Source organism: Lepisosteus oculatus, chromosome 15 (genome assembly GCF_040954835.1).
Source record: "Lepisosteus oculatus isolate fLepOcu1 chromosome 15, fLepOcu1.hap2, whole genome shotgun sequence".
Taxonomy (NCBI): domain Eukaryota; kingdom Metazoa; phylum Chordata; class Actinopteri; order Semionotiformes; family Lepisosteidae; genus Lepisosteus; species Lepisosteus oculatus.
In genome coordinates, this window is record NC_090710.1 from 8085643 (window position 1) to 8104121 (window position 18479).

The 18479-nt window shown below is 34.9% G+C and overlaps 1 protein-coding gene across 3 annotated transcripts in view; it reads right to left on the bottom strand.

Annotated features, from left to right (window-relative positions):
* Positions 1 to 18479, bottom strand: part of gpc5a (glypican 5a) — a 320984-nt gene that overhangs the window by 229949 nt on the left and 72556 nt on the right. The gene's annotated exons all lie outside the window — the stretch shown is intronic.

Here is an 18479-nt window from a genome sequence, read left to right on the forward strand (position 1 = left end):
CTGTATGATTTTTGAATCCAATCTATATTATTTCAGAAGCTTCATACAAAGGTTTAACCACAGATCTGTACAGATATTTGCATAGCACTCAGTAGTCAATAATTTAAAGACAGAAGATCTGGTGTCTTTTGTTTGATATAAATTACTACCAGGGGAAGCATGGAGTAGCTGTGATTAGCTTTGCTGCCTTGCAGCACTAGGACCCCGGGTTTAATCTAGGACTTGGGTGCTATCTGCATGGAGTTTGTATGTTCTCCCATTGTTCACATTGGCTTCCTCCAGTTGCTCCAATTTCCCCCCATGGTCCAAAAACATACTTAAGATAATAAGCCTTTGGGAAAAACTGGCCCTGGTATGCATTGGACTGATGTCCTGTCCAGAGTGTACCGTCCCTTGCAGGACATTGCTTGGCTAGACAGGCTGCAATTTTCCCATGACCCTGTATTAGAGAAAGCGGTTATAAAATAGATGGATGGAGTAGTACATAGCTTCTACCTACTTGTACCTATATATCTCATACAGTATATAAAGTGAGTCCTTGCCACAGTAAAATAATGCAGGCCAATCAAATCTAACTAGGTTGTTTTTTGTTTTTTATTTGTGCTTTAATAACATTTTTATGAAGTAACACTGAGAAACAGAAATGTTCAGAATTGGTCTTGTCAACCTTGGTAGTTGCAGGGATCACAAATCCTCTTTACTCTTCAAATCTAACTTCAATCTAAATTGATTTTAATCACTTCTTGTGATAGAGATCTTAAACTCAGATAGTGTGAAAATCTTTTGGGTTATGCAGGAAGCAAAACAGATGACCCAACTTTGTAATGTGGTCTTCCATCTTTCTTAAACTAGCATACCCATCTAGTCCACTATAGACTTGATGAGAGCTGAACTTTTATTATTTTAGAGTCATCTGACCTTACTTGAATAAATGCCATAACAGGAAGATATATATTTTGTTTTTACAGTGAGGATTCTACAGATTGTTACATTTATAATAACAATAGCTGGACAGCACTTAAGGAGAAATCACATCTTTTCAAATTTTGGGATTTTTTCTATCTAGTGTATCTACTGTGGTGTGGTACAATTCCCTATTCATACGCTCTTACAGATGGCTAGATTATTTTTCCATTCAATCTATGACATGATTCATAGGGTGCTGCATCTTGATTTAGGATTTTTTAATATTTCTTTCGCCCTGAAGCAGAAATCCATTTTTCTAAGAAGACATATAGTGATGACCCTGTCAAACAGACATCCCCTTTCTTCTGTCTGCAGAGATGACAGTTCCCAGCAGAATTCCTGTGGCTATGATACTTAAGGCTAAGCTTGAGATCTAAAGAAATCTAAAGCCATATACATGGATAAGCCACCTTTTTTCCATTGAAGGATTAAGTTACTCTTGATTATTTAATCATATGATCTTGGGATAAAATTGTTTAAGAATGCATCAAACTTAAGAGCTTTATGAGGATTTAAATAGCAGTCTCATGTTTTAGAAATAAGCACTAGTAATATAGTACCATCTCTACATAAAGCTGTTAGTTGTGCATTATTAATGTATTTAAAGTTCTACTTGAGGTATTATTATCAATTATATAACAAAAGGTCGACTTACTTTCATGCCTTTAGGTGATCCAATCCTTCTGTTAAATGCAGTACTAACTTTGGTAGCAGTTGTGGTAGCTGGGATGTGATGCAGAAACATTTAAGCACTAGATGAGGTTCTTTAATAAGTCTTTCCTAAACCTTGTGAAAAGGATATATGAGAAAATATCAGAAACATAAAAATAGTATCCAAAAATTAGCAATAACTGCCTATGAAATTTGATTATAGATTCTAGATTTTTTTTCTGTTGGTACAGTACAGCCTATACAATAAATAATATACTATTAAGTTGATAAAATAAATATTTCAATAGACATAACCTTGACAAAATTGCTTTTAGCACTATTGTACTACTTTCATTTAATATTTACTTTACTAATCTTAATGGACACTAAAGTGTACAAATATTGGCAATAACTGTCACGCCCGACATCACTCCCTAGAGGGCGCTCCACTGCTCCCATTATTGTCCATGTGATTAAGCTCTCCAGGTGTACCCTTTTAGCGTTATTATTTAAAGACCAGCTCCTCCAGTCCTCGGGGCTCATCATTTGGGTAAGATGTCGCGAGGCCTGCCTAGCAGCAGGAAACCCTACGTCCGTCTCCTGAAGGCATAGGCCTCATCCCCGACACCTCCCACTTCCTGAGCCCAGGGTCTGGAGGATCTCGCCCCGTCACCCTTGGACCTCCATGTGTTGTTTGTCCGTGTACTCCCCTCTCCAGGGGATTTTAATTTTGTCGCGTCCCAGGATGGATTCCTTGTTGATGGACTCTCGGACTGTGCTTTGACCTGCCCTTGAACCCGTTTGGATTTGGATGCCGGTTTGTCTTCCCCGTACACTGTCTCACGGATTGTCACTATTTTGTGCACTATTAAACACCTGTGTGTTCCCTTTTACCATGCCTCCAGCTCTTACCGCATCGCATAGGGTCTTTTACAAGATCTGACACAGATTTCAGTCCGTCTTCGTGACAATAATGTGCTGATTAAAATTCAACATAGCATTGTGGTGCAGAAAATGGTAAAAACAAGGAATTCCTTAACAATCTACATGTGTTAATATAGATGCTTTTCTTCCAGCAAGTGCATGATGTGAGCTAATTACTGCAACTTTAATTATTGCATGTCTGAAAATGTGTGACTCTGGGCAGGAAAAAAAACATTCTAAATTAAGTAGGTTGAAATCAAGATCAGAGTGATTTGATGCAGATGCAAAACTTTTTAGTTCAGAAATGAAAGGTCAAAATGTTCAGACATTACATTAATCCATTCGGTTGTAAGTTGCCAGCAAGCAAGACTTGATTAAACCTGATATGACACCTAAATATCTTCTGTATTTAGTTGTTTTATGTAGTTGTTTTTGGTTTGTTTTTAATTATTTAATTAAATGAAATTAGATTCATATACAGTAGTTTAATAATATGACATCTGTAAATGTATTGTGAAGTATTTATCTTCATTAAGTTAAACCTTTTTTGTAGAAATATGGTCTTGACATGTGATTTAACTGGGTTTGGTAACTTGTTCAAGACACTTGCCTTATTCTTGATGGCCCAAGGCTTGAATTTCACTGTATCTTGCCACATAGATATCTGTTTGATGGGTATTTGTCACTTTATCTACTGTACAGTATATTAAAGTGAAACTGAAGTCAGAGGTTTTGTAAAACTACCTTTTAGGTACACTTTGAAGGAAGTTTCATTCTGAACCAGAAGACAGTGGAATTGTTCATTTTTATGTACTCAAAATCAAAAGATAATTTCAATAGAAAACTCTTCCAATAAAATATTTGAGCCATTAATAAAGTTATTAAAACTAGTCATTCTGCAATGCATGCTCATTCTTAAAGCAAAAAAGTTACTAATTTTAATTATATTTATTAATTTCTTCACATTATTGTGAAATCATGTCCCCATAAAGCCCTAGGAGTACATTCAGAAAGGCTTCTTATTTACCTGTAAATTAATGCAACTAGGTATTATCTATTTAAAACAGCAATAAACAAATGCGCCATTAAATATTTGCTTCCTCTTAAAAACAGCTTACTGGAAACAGGCCTGCAGGACATGAAACCAGTCCAACGGGTTTTCATTTTTAATTATTCTCAAACTCAGTTCTTCATGAAAAATGTAAAAATCCTATTGGCTTGATGAAGAGAATGTATTCATGAGAATTTTACTTGTTAAGTGTTTTTGTCTTTTTCTTTATACTTTATTCTCATTATACTTTGGTTGATATATGTCTTAAATGTTGAAGGACCAATTTACAAAAGAGCTGGATAAATTGATATTTTCCAAATTAAATAGACATGACTAATATTTGTTGAAATAAAAAAAGTGTTTTAATTGCATATAAAATGTAATTTGTTTTGAAAAAGAACTGTGGGATGCAGTGTATTACAACAAAATAATTAGGATCATTGTTTTAAATACATTATCTTCAGAAAGCTGACTTGATACAAAGGAAGACTGACTTGCATAAAACTGTTCGTTGGAAATAATGGTATTGTCATTTTTTAAATGCATGGAATTGGCTCATACGGTGCCTATAGAAAGTCTACACCCCCCTTGGACCTTTTCACATTTTATGGAACCATGATGTATTTAACTAAGAATTTTTGTCACTCATCAACACAAAGTACTCTATAATGTCAAAGTAAAAAACAAATCCAGACATTTTACTAAATTCATTAAAAATAAAAAACAGAAAATAATTGAATGCATAAGTATTCACCCCCTTGTTTTGACACACCTAAATTACCTCTGAAGTAACCAACTCTCTTCTCCAAGTCACATAATTACCTGACTGGAGTCCACCTGTGTGCAGTTGAGGTGTTTCAGATGATTTCAGAATAAATACACCTGTGTCTGGGAGCTTTCCACTTATTGTATTTCCAAGTAAACACTACACCATGAAGACCAAGGAACATTCGAAGCAGATCCAAGACAAGAAAAATACCAGTCAGGGCAAGGATAGAAGAAAATTTCCAAGGCATTGAATATACCTCGAAGCACAGTGAAGTCCATCATAATAAAAAGGTGAGAAAATATTGAACAACTGTGAATCTGCCCAGAACTAGCCGCCCCCCAAAACTGAGTGTCCGGGCAAGAAGAGCCATAGTAAGGGAGGCCACCAAGAGGCCTATGGCAACTTTAAAGGAGTAACAGTCCTCCATGACAGACATGGAAGAAACTGTGCATGAGACAACAATAGCACGCACACTTCAGAAATCTGGCTTGTACGGAAAGGTGGCAAGAAGAAAGCCTTTGTTGGAAAAAACTAATATCACATCTTGACTGGAGTTTGCCCAAAGGCATGTGAGAGACTCAATAATTTGGAGGAAGATTTATGGTCTGATGAGTCCAAAATTGAACTTTGTTTGGCGCACACCTAACACAGCACATCACACTGAGAAAACCATCCCTACAGTGAAGCATGGTGGTGGCAGCATCATGCTTTGGGGGTGCTTCTCTCGGCAGGGATTGGAAAACTCATAAAGATAGAAGGAAAAATGGATGGAGCTAAGTACAGTCATGCTGCAATCCGCAAGAGCACTGGGACTTGGGGGACGACTCATCTTCCAACAGGACAATGACCTGAAACATACAGCAAAAGCCACACTGGAATGGCTTAAAACCATAAAGGTTAATGTCCTGGAGTGGCCCAGTCAAAGCCCAGAGCTAAATCCAATTGAGCATCTGTGGAATGACTTAAAAATTGCTGTTCTCAAACGGTCCCCATCCAAATTGAAGATCTTGAGCAATTTTGCCAAGAAGAACTGGCAAAAATTCCAGTCTCAAGTGTCATGTGCAATACTGATAGAGACTTAGCCAAAGAGATTCACAGCTGTAACTGCTGCCAAAGGTGGTCTTACCAAGTATTAACTCTGGAGGGTGAATATTTATTCATTCACTTATTTTCTGTTTTTTTTGTTGTAAAATGTGTTTTTTTTTACTTGAGCATCATAAAGTACTTTGTGTTGATGAGTGGCAAACCATCTCAGTTAAATACATCATGATTTAATTCTGTAACACAAGAAAATGTGAAAAAGTCCAAGGGGAGTGTAAACGTTCTATAGGCACTGTATTTTAACCTTTCAGACTTACCTTTCTTATAGCTGAAAGTTGTTATTACATTCAGCATCCATTGTTACATTCATTGTTTATCTAACTGATTTCTAAAACCTGTTGCAGAATTTTCATTAGAAGGCCTCTCTTTCTTACTGAGCCAGTGGAAGTCTGCATTATATTTATTTCACGTTAAAGTAAATAAGAGTTGCCATAAGCAATCAGCAGAACTTGACAACCAGAAATGCATGTTTGTGTTCATGTCCTTTCTGGATCACAGTCATTTATCTTGGCTGTCAGGTAAAGGGCAGAGCTGTAGAAGGTGAAACTTTTCTAAATAGGTCAGCCATGTCACCATGGTAACAGCCAACAATGCATTCAAATAGTGATGAAAGTCTTGAACTCAGAACATCCTTAACCATTTAACAAAATCAGAGTTCACGATTTTTCAAACATATTTGCAGCATTCATAGGTGCAGTTTTATTTTTCCAATCTAAGATCTGACTGTGCCTAAATCACTTCAGCACTTTCAAAACCGCAACTATGGCAGTTGCTTAACTGACTGAATTTTACATTTCTCTGCTAATTGAATTCAGTTTTACACAATTGACAAAATAGTGCTGAATGGACTGAAAATGAAAATGGATCCAAGTAGCTATTTGTACCATCTTAAATTACACAGTAAATTAACTTTTTTAAGTGTACAGTACATTACAAAATGAACTTCATATTCAAATTAAGTAAGACAATGCGAGGCAGAGATGGATTGTTATGAAAAACATAACTGCTGATGAAAACAGGGAACAGTACTACAGGCACAGCAATGAACAATGTGCTCTATGCTGCTATTCTAGTGCCATTCCACTTGTATCATTTGATGAATCTTTTCATTAAAATTTCTTTGAAAAGTTTCTACCGAATAATGAATGGTGATATCATTATGGGAATGTATACTGTTATAATGTCAGTATTTTTAATATCCAGGTAGAGATTTCATAGATGACCCCTTAATTCAGGAAAACACTTGAAACTGTAATAATCAATCTACATTTTACAGTGATTTGCCATCTACATAATAACATAGTACTCTTAGTTTAAGGGTGGCACAGTGGGGCCTGGTGCAGTAGTTAGCATTGCTGTCTCGAAGCACTGGGGCCCTAGGCTCAATTCCAGACATGGGGTGCTATCTGCATGGAGTTTGTTCCTGTGATCTTGTATTATTTAAATTTAGATATTATATTTTAGTTTTATATGGACAGCAATTACAAATAAAAAATAAAGATCCATAAGAAAATAGATCTTTGGTTTTAACATATTAAGGTCTTAAAGACAGTAATATGAAATAAAGATCAAAGAAGATCCTTGTGATGTAAAAAGAAAAGCTACAACTGTACAAAGCTATATAAAGTATTATAATCTTGTGTACGATAAACTGTAAAGTTTATTGTACACAAGATTATAATACTTTAGAAATTAGAAATATTATTTTTAAAATTAGAAATATTATTTTAATTCTAATACGGCAATGCCTCAAAACAGATTTGGCATTCAGTGCATTTTATTTGTGTACTGCACCATGAAGTGGACAGTCTCAAACCCACATGTGACATAAAGGATATAATAGATTATGCATTGTAAACAGTTATGTAGATGTGAAAATCATGAATATTAAAAAAATCTTTCTCAGATTTTCTAAGAATATCTAAGAGCATTATCTACAGTACGTCACTTGAAGCAAGTTTTTATTGCCATTCTATGATGCTCCATAATCAATATTTTACCCTAATTTTTCTTTTAATTCATTTTTATTCTTAAATGTACATCATGCATTGGAATTACTTTGCCATGTCACACTCCAGACTAAAAGCACGAACGTCACCATCTGGAAAACTAGGCTTTCACTTAAATTAATTCACTTGCAAGTTCATATGAAGCTTTCAAAAAGGTGCCTGTTTTGTGTTTAGTATGAGGTAAATAGAGGCACTAAAAATAAATGTGTAGATAAATTATGGAACATGAGTACTGGAGATAAGAGAAAAGCAAAAACAAAAACTAAAGTTACTGTCAATGACGTGTCCTCTCTTAATAAACATTAACACAATTCTATATATGAAATAATAAAACTGATGTACAGTATAAGATCACGTTTTTAGCTATATACAATTTCTTGCATTAGGAATTTGACTTTTCACATACCCCAACCTGCTCTCCATGAGACACACAGGTGGGGAGAGAGAAGCTTGGGGTCAGAGCACAGGGTCAGCCATTTATACAGCACCCTTGTAGCAGTTGGGGTTAAGGGCCTTGCTCAGAGTAGAATTCATCTTCTGGTCACAGGATTTGAACAGGCAACCTTCCACTCACAGCCACAGATCCTTAGCCGCAGTGCCGCCACTCTGCCCTATCCATATATACTGCTGAGGTTGGAAATTGTATACAAATTAACTCTGGAGCAAAAAAAAAATGTTCAATTTAATTTTTAAGTTTCCATGCTAAATCTGAAGGGATAAATCCTGCCTAAACTCAATCATGTTTGAAATCTATGGAAAAAACAAATATTCTCAGCAATTAGCCATGGTTTCTTTTTCTTGAAAACATAGGCTTGAGTGGGCAAAAAAATAAAACAGAGCATAGTAAAAAAGGTAGACCATAGCAGGCATACTGTGAAGATCTCATAGAAATCTGCACACCAAAAAATGATGCAATTAAAACAAACATCCATATTCATACAAAGATTATGTTAGAAAGACCTCTGAGCACAAATTAACACACAAATTTTAAAAGTGCACTTTAATCAGTCTAAGTAAACATTTAATTTATCTTTTCAGATTCTGACCACATATTTCTGTTCCTTTCAGCCTAGCTGTCAGGAATGTATTTTTAATAGATTTCTTATGTTGTTTCAGTATAATTTATCATTTAAAATCAATGGAATTTTACTGCTTGATGTCAACTCTTCTTAATGTTAACATGTCTAGTGTACAGGTATTGAGTTAAGAAGCACTGTAAAAAAATCAATCATATAGGTTAAAAAGATCTTCAATTCAAGATGTTCAATTTGATTCCTGTTCCTCTCATTTTAATTAGAATATATATTAGTTGAGTAGTAAGAGTATAAGTCATTAATGCATTCATATTTATTTTTAAATAAATAAATCAATAAAGAAAAAAAAGAGTCCTCAATCTGGCGATGAAAGACTTTTTAATGTTGACAATCAACACACTAATAAAATTTATACAGATGGCTTGTGGTATGTCACTCTTCCAAATGTCAAACTTATTTCATACAAGATGCATTTAGCCCCCTCTGCTGTTTAAAGATCGATATTTTGACAAAAAAAACTTCAGACTAATGATGATGATAATAGGCAATGTTTAATATCTAGCCACAAATTCAACAAGAGGGATCTATAGGTTCCGCTATCCTAATATAATTCTGAGTTAATGTATCAACATATTAAAATTCAGATGAACTACTCAGATGAAAATTCAGATGAATTACAACAATACATTATTTTTTTACGGTAGTTTAAGATATTGGAAAACTATGATTACTGTAATATACACAATATTTTCATTTTCGAAAGCACTAGATCCCCAATCTGGATGTAAATGCGCACAAAACATTATTAGAGCAATTCCAGTTAAATTTACTTTGAACCATGATGCTCAATACACAAAATCCATGGAATTTCCATGATAAGCATAACATTAAGTGCACATATTTGAAAACACAACTGTCAGCTAATTTTGGTTAAAAAAATTGTATGGACTTGTATTTAACATTTATTTTCAATTAAATTAGTGTAAGGACATACTGTATATATAGTTTTTAAAAGAATATTTAGAAAGGTGAAGTACTTTTACCAATTTGATAAGAATGCAATTTACAGAATGTCACATAGACAGTTTACCTGGAAAGCCCATTTGTGTAAGGAAAAAAAATAACATAGCAGCTCCACAATTGCTGTGCACAACAATTGATGAACCAGAGGTTAAAACTCATAAAAAGGAGGGTTTTCATATCAAAACAGGATATCTGATGCCCTACATGCAATTCTCAGCAATAAATAAAGTGTTGCCTCTCAAAAGTCTTTTAAATTGTTCCCTTTTGAAGAAAATTTACAATTAACCAGTCAGTGAACTGCTGAGTGTAAACCGCCCTCTGTAAAAAAAGACTTCTAAATTCTGAACTGGGAGTTGGAAGGAAAAAAAATAACATAATGCAGATCAATGAAATCGTATTTATTTGTTACAACGGTAAAAAAATTAGAACATAATCGCCACTGAATGTTAGTTTCTTCACATGCCCAAGATTATAAAGACAAACACAAACCTTCTACTGCTAAATCTATGATGGTGGTACAAGCCAAGCTGTTCTAAATATGCAACAGATATGTAAACACAAATTAACCGATAGTTAAGCTCAGAAAATTTCTGGAAAGGGGATTAATCTCCCTGTTGTTAACATGAAATTGTCTTTTTTGCACATCCGCAGGGGTTGATGTACTGAATACAAACAACAGGACTAGCCTCTCAATGACCCTAAATGTGTTAACACATTGAGGAATATTTAAAATAACATACTACTGTATATATGAGGCAAGGCTTTAGCCAAAGTCTCCGATTGGAAACAAATCTCTTTAATATCTAGAATATTTCACTCAAAATATGGTAAATGTTTATGGTGTACTCCCATGCTCACATACAACCTTGTCTACCTTTATTTTACAGAAATGTATTCACCACAGGGGAATATCAATACCACAAAGAATCAGTAATTTAATGAGAAATTATTTAATACAGGCAAAACTGACCACAAGGAGAAAATTAAGATTTTATTTTTTTTTCAAAGATTTCTATTACCACCATTTAATAGCTGTCACCTCACGTAAGTCTTAGTATATAGTAATTAAATGATATATATGAAATATACATTTTGCCTTTTCCATTTTTTCCCACACTGAACTTTAATTATAACTAATAAATGTGAGATAAAAACCAAAGCTATTAATCAGGAAATACATCGCTACATGTATTTTAGATGATAAAATGTCCCCATCATTAAAGAAGATTCTTTATTTTACAGCAAAGCTTTCCAGTGACGGCCTTGATAATCAAGACTGACACAGAAGCTGATCAGAAATGTTCTCTTGATAAACAATGATAAAAAATAATACTTGAAATTGGTCAGATTTATAAATTGAAATATGATATATTGAAATGTTTACAACCTTGAAGTCAAGCAAGTAAAATTGGGAAAAATTAGATTACTAGGGTTTTGGCAGTCTCATCATTACATAATTAATAAAGAAGTTTCAGATAATAAACAAGCACACTGCTATTCTCTATTAATCTTTAAAGCAATTAACTGATCAGTAATGGCATTCGGCAAAAGTAAATGTTGATGTAATTTGTCAATCCAGTTCAATCCACAGGTGCTTCCTGGGTTAATATCTGGAGAAGCAGTAGTCCGGTGCATGACACTGATCTCATTCTGACACAATAAACCTCGTTACTCTTGACATGTAGGAATTAATTGATAGGTTAAGGCAGTGGTTCTCAAATTTGTGGTACGTGTACCTGCAGTGGTACGTGGCGTGCCGCCAGGTAGTACACCAAATGACCCTGGAACTGTGTTGTGTGTGCTGAAAAAATCAGGACAGAATGCATGCTACGGACGCAAGTGACCATTTGTATTTAAAAAAAGCTACTGTATCTCCAGCAAATAGGGAGAAAGGAAAATGTGCGTGATTTTGGAACAATGCCAACGTTGTAAACACAGGAATGCATAGAAATGCGTGCTACGAACGCTGGTAATCTTATGAGCACAGGAAAGCGTGAAAAATAACAGAAAAATATTTAAGAACTGTTCTAAGTTAATTTGAGAAAAATACACAGAGCCTCTCTGTGTTTCTCTCCCATGCGCATGAAATACTTAAAATAAACACTGAAATAAAAACGGAAACGTGGAAAAATGCAAGCTTGCGGATTGCTAAAGCAGGTAAGCCCCACACTATTATGTGTGGAGAAAAAGCTGCTGAACAGCTCGACCTGCTGCCCCCCCCCTGAAAGACATTCATAGAATTATTGAAATGAAGGATTATATCAAAAGTATGCTGACAGAGCGCGTTAAGATGAGCAGATGTTTTTCGCTGCAATTAGATGAGTCTGTAGTCGATTTGGCCAATTTGCTCGTTTACGTTAGATACGAGTTTGAGGGTACGTCCCGTGAGGACTTTCTGTTCTGTAAGCCGCTACCAACAGGAACTACAGAAGAGCACGTATTTCAGCTTCTGAATGAATTTATCGAAGAGAATGGCAGCGACTGGATGTGTCGGAGTTTGTACAGACGGTGCTAGAGCAATGACAAGCCGACACAGCGATGTAGTTGCACGAATTAGAGAGGTTGCTCCAGAAATTAATGGTTTCATTGCAACATCCACCGTGAGACAGTCAAGAAAATGCCTGACGATTTAAAATCTGTTAAGACTGTTGTGAATTGTATCAAGGCTCGAAACATTAATTCACATCTGCTTTGCTCCACTAAACAGGCTCACCCCTCTTACTGAAATGGTGCTTTTTTATTTTTATTTGTTGTTGTTTTTTTTCTGTAAAAACACTTTGAGAAGCCACATTTTAATATATCAAACAAGGTTTATTATTATAATATTTATATATGTATGTGTGAGTGTGAGTGCACATGCGCTCATGTTGGTCATTGAGACTTTCTGGGGTTCCTATGAGATGATGACTTGTAGGTGGTACTTGGATGCTTTGGTTGGATTAGGGGAGGTACTTGGTCCAAAAAGTTTGAGAACCACTGGGTTAAGGGATTACATTAATTTTGGTGTTGCTGTGGTAACTAGAAAAGACCAAGTCTCAGTACTGTGATCACTGTAATTCTATGGACAGAGATTATCACATACAGAACAACAACAAACTGAATTGCATAAATAACACACCACACAATTCCAACACTGCCAAAACTGCCTCAAAAATAAACCCTCCAAGGACAGTTTTGTATATTTGTGTTCTTTGAGTATCAAATGAAACACAAAATTAGGCTTTATCAGAAAATCATTTTGATCCTACCTTTTACTAGAATTCAGAGGACCCTCATGTGCTGATGTGTTGATGCGTAAATGAAATACAAAGCCAAATTTACGAGATGTGATTATAGGATGAAAATAGATGTGAATTTAGGGATGTCTTCACATCAAAATTAATGACAGAATCCAGAAGTAAATGTTTCATTCAAACATCAGTAGCTTACTGTCCTAATTCTAAAAAACATATTGCTGATTAACCCTTTACTGTGTATCTGAGATACAACACATGGCACCTGGACTGGATGTCAATCAGTAGGATACAGCAAGACAACATTGTAAAATCCAACACAGTAATGACAACAACAAATGCTGCAGAAAAAAAGAAATCTATGTTTCAACACAAAGAGAAATCACCTGAATTCTGCAAATCTGGGATTCCATTGATCATCCACTGTGAGAAAGTAATCACCTCCTGTAATGGTTCAATATCAGGTGATATCACAATGACCCAAAAAATATTTTCAGTGTTGTATCCTTCCTTCATACGTCTACTACAGCATCAAGTTTTATACTATGTTTTTGCTTGCTGTCATGCTGCTCGTTCAGTTGTCTAAAATAACAAATGCTTGATCTCACTGTGAATATATCATTTATAACCACCTCCAGAGAAAAATATCAACACTTTACCAGTACCAGAAATGTACCTGCCTTCACTGTTGAATGCTAATTGTTAGAAAATAATATTGTCCAATATTAAATGAAAATGTCCAAACATTTCACTCAGTCAGAGGATTCAAGTTCATCACATAAATATTTATGGTATGTTGGGTTCTCCAATATTAGTTGATTTCCTATTTCTGTCAGCAATATAAATACACCAAGGAATCACAGAGGTGCACTTATTTGATTGTCTAAAGAGAACCTGATAAAAATAAAACACCATGAACAGCAAATGATTTGTGTTTTAAATAACAGCATGTACAGTAGATATAAGCTGGTATATCTTCCACCAGAAAGCCTTGGCACGTGAACTAATTAAAATATTATAATCAATTCAAAGAATACAAAAAACTCCTTAACATGCTGAAACATCATCACATAACTACTTGTTTATGACAAAGAGTAAGGTTTGTGTGTTATTGGCAAAGGTTTGCAAAAGCATGTCTTTTGTTGACTTAATTTACCAATCTTTTGGACAGCTTACATTTTGAACCTTCCAAAGAGCACGTGGGAAAAAAGTATGTACAGGGAATAGCAGAAAGTCAACATGTGAAGGCAGTTCCTTTGTTTATTATACATTGGAAACAGATCTCATAAGGTAGCAATTGTTGTGATAATGGATCTTGAATTACATCATAATGTACTACTGTGTAATTTAAGGTCTCTTATCACCCAGTAATGGATCAAGACTTTTTCAACTAATCAATGATACTCAAAGGATAGTGCATAATTCGGGTTTATCTGTCCCACAGGAATAATGCCAGAAAAATGTATATTATGCTTCAATTAAAATGTATAAAAATATATTTCGTTTCTGATGTTTTTTATAGAGGACAAATATTTTCAACAATAACTTTAAATATAAATAAGGTTTACCCAGTTAAGAAGATGTTTGCTGGCTGAATACATGAATATACAAATTTAAACCCAGTTCAAGCCAAAATCAAATTTAAAATTACAAGTACCAGGGAAGTAGGTCTGATTGATTACATTGCATGTCACCCAGATACAGGTATACCCTAGCTTAAATTGCATGCTATCGGTCTTTCTGAAAGCTTACATTAGAACTTCCCGTAAGTTGTGTAGTACAAACATATACCTTTTATAAGAATATTCCTATAATTACACAAAATAAATATGTATAGACAAGATAAAATATTTACCGAAAAATGATTTATCAGGCAATTAACACACTCACCCCAGCTGAGCAGCTTCCCTACTCAAAAGAGGACTCATTTGAATGCCATCACTTTAATACTTACATTTAAAAAATATTCTAAAAAGATAGTATTAAAGAATATGAAAATATGATAAATGCATACACAAGTACATAGAGGGCCTATATTACACAATGCAGTCTTGAAGAGGCTGTTTAGAAATAGTTACCATTGAAATGCAGGAAAGGTATTCACTTGTTAAGCTGTCTCTATGGATACAAGGAATTGTGTTCTCCCCCAGTACCTCTCTTAGCTAATTCTTAGATGTCACAGTTTCAAATTTGTTATCAACACAGTTATTAGCAAGATTCAAAATTAAGCACATAGCACAAAAGTCAATATAAACAACAAAATCATTTTGAAAGGACTTCTTTGTAATAACAAAATCCCTCCAGTGAACCAATCACATTTTAGTTGAATGCTTGCCTCAGCTATTGATGTGTTTGTAAATGATTTAGATTTTTTTTATATTTAACAAAACAGGTATGTCCAGGACCGAGTATAAATTACTATGAATTAGAAAACATGGCTTATGTATTAGTTAAATTAGTTCATTAGCTTAAGCAACTAGTTTCATACAGTAGAGTATGTAAGTAAACCAGAATTGTGCTAATCATTTCAAGCATTTACCTGCACATTGTAAACACAAAATTAAATTTAATAAAAAATGAAGTTTATTCATTTTATTTTTATTTATTTATTTTATTCATTATTTCAGAAGTATTTTTAAAATGATTCCTTCTGCTCATTGAGAGGATGCAATAGCTCCAGCCTTTGTCAAGCACATTGTCCATGTCATGCTCTGACACTGTACCCTGTCCTAGGGAAAATACTGTACCCTTATCAACCATATAAGTTATGTATGCATATATGTATGCATATATGTGCACACAATACAGACATCAGAGGGTCACAGTGTTTCAATTGGCTGAGTTCTTAATTTATCTAATTATTTACAAGAAAAGGTCATTATCATCACCTTTGCCTGATCTTTGCCAAGCACTGGAATAATGAGACCTTTAAAATCAGTAGATTATGTTTGTGCACCTCTGCATTACTTAAAAATGATATGTACAATAAGTATAATTGGATCGAATTACAATGTCTCTACTAATCAGAATCAAACCAAACCCAGTGGTTAAATTTGATTCCAGTTGAAACTGGCCATAAAATGGTAGCAGCATGGTTCTTCTCATGAAGAAGATCAGACAGATTCTGTGCCACTGTTAATATTTATATAATTAAGTAGTAAATTTACAAATGGTAGATGATTAACAAGTGCTAGGTATGGTTCATTGGGGCAGAGCTTATACTGGTTTCTGAACATGAAGCAAGCAGAGAACACATGAACAAAGAACAACAAAGAGTGTCTGCAATGAGGACCCACAACCCACCAGTTATGAGTCCAGAGACTGAATATTCTACACTGCCCATTATCATGTAGTGCAGCACTGTATGACCCAAACAAGTATATATAGTATGCTGCTAGTTGCCAAAACAATACAAACAAGGCTCATAAAATTGAAAGTTGTTGTTTTGTGTATATCATACTTCATTTTCTTTTTTGTTCAATGATGTGTAAGTAACTGTAGCGGAGCTAGTGCGGTGACGTCAGCGCCCTCACTGCACGTAGCAGGGACCTCAGCTGCCTGGGCTGGGGGAGGTCTCCTTTAGCACACGCGGTTGGTTCCCTATTGCGTTACGCCAGAGACCCAGGTTCGCGCCCCAGTAATGCGGGACAGAACAGGTGGCGGAGGGCATGACACCTCGCAGAACCGTGACGATCACATAACCACACATACAGTACAAATCCTTTAAGGGGTATTAAAGTTGATCTGGTTAAAGTGACAGTGTAATTTACTACACTGATCTTGATTTGAATCAACCAAAACATTTGAATCACTGTTCAGTCTGAAAGTCTCAAACTCTAAACCGAGATACATTTTGTATTTCGTCAAAGTGATCTAATGCTTAATTGAATTAGTTAATTGCTAGGATTAGTCAAGAATAATGTGACATTTAACCATGGATTAAATGAAAGATTGTAGACCCTGTAGACCCTCCAAAAACTCTATTGTTTTTTCTTATTTCGCAATTACATTGTTTAGATCGTGTTTATTGTGCCTGTGCATATTTGCTTTTGCTCCCATGTCTTGGTTGCTGAAGGAATGCATACCCTTTTATCACTGGTGAGCAGCCTTCCAGATCTGCAGGGATGGGAAAAAATCTTGAAGAACAAGTCTCTCAAAGTAAGCAGAGGAAACAGGAACATGTGCAAAGTGCAAAATAACATACACAGGAGTAAATAATTATATGGAACTCCATCTCCAACACATAATCTTTGATTATGTTACATCCATACTATAGAACATTCTCAAAACTGTGACAAATGCAAGAGAGTACAGACGGGATTATCTTTAACAGTCACAGTTTAATACATTCCAGTGCAAGGCATATACAATATAATGTATGACCTTTTTACAATTTTTGATATATGCAGTCGACATGAAGTTAAGGTTTAATCATTCGTTCTATATTTTCAGTGAAGCATGTACTGTATGAAAAATGGAATGCAGTTTAATGAAGTCAGGGGAATACTGCAAATTCAACAACTACTTTCCAGAAAAAAACAGAAAGACAATACAAGCTAAACATCTGTGCACTTCAGGTCAACAAGTCCATTGTAAAGTAGGCTTTATTATCTAGGAAAGCTGTTTATTTTCCCTGAAGTCCAGCAACAACACAATTTAGCAATTCATCACTAGTTCTTTTCCCTGCAGAATGTACAGTAAATGTAGTGCCTAAGATCTCCAGATAATTACGTTCTTGTCAATACAAAGCAAGACTGGTAATGTTGGTTCATAATTTTACTTAAACACTTTTCTCATGATAGTAACAAAGACTTGAATGAATGGTGTTTTAACATCAGTTATTCACATTTTATCATTTACCTTTCCAATCTTTCCTTTTATAAAAGAAGCATGATTTAGATAAAGGGGGGTAGATATTTGTGCAACATTGTGCAATGTATAATCCATAAAAAAAGTAATTTACAACTTTTACATTCTAAAGAGTGTTTATGTTATTGGAAAATTCCAGTTGTCTGACCAATCTAAATTATTCAGACGTGTAATATTTCCAAAAATTGTTTGGAAGAATCATAATGTTACCATTTTTATCTGCACTCACTGAAGTCCAAAGGAGCAATGGTACAGGAACTCTCACCCTATCAGCAACTTCAGAAATAGTAGCAACTTTGCATTATGACCAGAAGACCTTGACTAAACTAGATTTGTCTAGTAGAAACTAGATTTGCCAGACATCAGCTTTTGCCCTTGACATTTACAGTATATTCACACTCACAACAGAAGCCAATTAACCTACCAGTATGTCTTTAGACTGTGGAAGGAAATCTGAATACCCAGGGGAAGCCGAAGCAAATATGGGAAAAATATACAAGCTCCACGCAGATAACACCCCCAGCTCAGGAACTGAACACAAAGTCATTGTACTTTTTTCTCTGCTTTTTGCATCAGAAGTCATTATTATGCTTCTACTGATGCCGATTTATCTCTTAATCCTTCTTCCCTTCTGGCTGAGTAAGAGTATAAAATGTAAAAGTTCTTTAAATGTTAGTTTCAAACGTTTACTAGGTGGGCTTGGCTGATATACCACTTCAATTATTGTCACTGAGTCAGCTCAGAACCCAGAAAAAGATTAACTCCCAGAAATTAACTCACTTCTCTGAGATTTTACAAGAAGCAGACACAGTTTAAACACACTCCTCTGTATTATTTATTACTGTTTTA